This window comes from Bos javanicus, chromosome 20 (assembly GCF_032452875.1).
Source record: "Bos javanicus breed banteng chromosome 20, ARS-OSU_banteng_1.0, whole genome shotgun sequence".
Classification (NCBI taxonomy): Eukaryota; Metazoa; Chordata; class Mammalia; order Artiodactyla; family Bovidae; genus Bos; species Bos javanicus.
The window spans coordinates 45,207,541-45,209,272 of record NC_083887.1 but is presented as its reverse complement, the minus strand read 5'-3'; the positions used below and the strand labels follow the sequence as shown (position 1 = coordinate 45,209,272).

Sequence of the window (1,732 nt, the reverse complement as noted above, 5' to 3'; positions counted from 1 at the left end):
TTTTTTATTCTTGGACTGGGCTATTTTTGTTCATTTACATTTAAATCTACTTTAGGAAAAATATATTATTTATTGAAAAAGTGCTTGAGTCTATTCAGCAGTCAAATTCAGAAAAGTTGACAAAATTTGCAAACATTGATTTAAAAGAAAAATCACCCAATAGTTCTTTTGAAGAGAGAGGCACAGCAAATGTTTGGATCTGACAGTTGGATTCTGTCAGTTTTAGTAATTGTTTTCTTAGACCATCCTGAGATCACTGATATTAACTACATCCTGAGGTCTGGAAAGTGAATATTTGTCAGCTGCCCAATTTGTTCTGAAAATGTTAGCTCTCAAGAGAAATCTCCGTCTTTCAGACCTGTCTTTTTTCACATCAGCCTCTAACTGCCAGTGCCAAACTATGTATACATTCCTGAAAGTGAAAGTGAAAGTTGCTCTGTCCTGTATGATTCTTTGTGACCCCAGAATTCTCCAGGCCAGAATATTGGAGTGGGTAGCCAGCCATTCCCTTCTCCAGGAGTTCTTCCAAACCCAGGGATGGAATGGAAGTCTCCCACATTGCAAGCGGATTCTTTACCAGCTGAGCCACCAGGGAAGCCAAAGAATCCTGGAGTGGGTGGCCTATCCCTTCTCAAGCAGATCTTCCCAATCCAGGAATCCAGCTGAGGTCTTCTGTATTGCAGGCGATTTTTTACCAGCTGAGCTACCAGGTAAGCTGGTGTATATTCCTAAGAGACATCAAAGATCCTATATCTCCTAAATAGCTAGAAGGGAATATCAGAGAGTTTTTTTCTCAATCACACACACAAGCACACACACATAGTTTGTAGTCAGTAAATTGTGAATATGGCATAGTATTTGCAACATTGCTTATCTGATTTCTTCTTAAAGTTTTCAACTTTTGCAGAGTATGAGTTGTAGATCATTTTGTGAAATAATCAAAACACGCCTTTAATGTCTTTGTTCTGACACAGAGTAAGTTGCTCTTTTTTGAAATGCAGCTTATTCTATCTAATTCTTCTGTTACTCCATGTCTTTTACGAACTTTTCCTCCTTCAAATCCCTCCCTCCTGTTGCGATGACACTTACATAAAGATCTGAAAAGCTCACACATGACATGTATGTTAATATCTTACTAACTTCAGAGTAGTTCTTATTTTGTATCTGCTTTGCATGTTCCATCATCATATACGCTAGAGCATCATCATTTGCTTCCTGAATAATCTTAGCTTTTTTGACCATAGATGTATGAGTTTATATCTAGACTCTCTATTCTGAAGCACATGTAGTAAAATTGGAGTGATACAGAAAAGATTAGCATGGCCCCTGTGCAAGAATGAGATGCAATTTGTGAAGCATTCCATAGTTTTAGGGCTTCCTTGGTGGTTCAGATAGTAAAGAATCTGCCTGCAATGCAGGAGACCTGGGTTCAATCCCTGGATCAGGAAGATACCCTGGAGAAGGGAATGGCAACCCACTCCAGTATTTTTGCCTGGAGAATCCCATGGACAGAGGAGCCTGGTGGGCTACAGTCCATGGGGTCACAAAGAGTTGGACACAGCTGAGCAACTAACGCTTTCACTTTCCCTATTCTGTTTGTTTATCCTTATGCCAATATTACACTGTTTTAATTATAGTAGCTTTATAATTAGTCTTAAAATTATACAGGGAATGCTCTCTTCCAAAATTGTTTAGCTATCTTAGATCATTTGCATTTATATATAAATTTTAG

At 38.4% G+C, this 1,732-nt stretch overlaps 1 non-coding gene across 1 annotated transcript; it reads left to right on the top strand.

Moving 5' to 3' along the window:
* Positions 1–1,266: 1,266 nt before the first annotated feature.
* On the top strand, positions 1,267–1,370 carry LOC133233851 (U6 spliceosomal RNA). Its single transcript, XR_009731898.1, has one exon. It is a non-coding gene; the product is annotated as a U6 spliceosomal RNA (small nuclear RNA).
* The last annotated feature ends 362 nt before the right edge of the window (positions 1,371–1,732 follow it).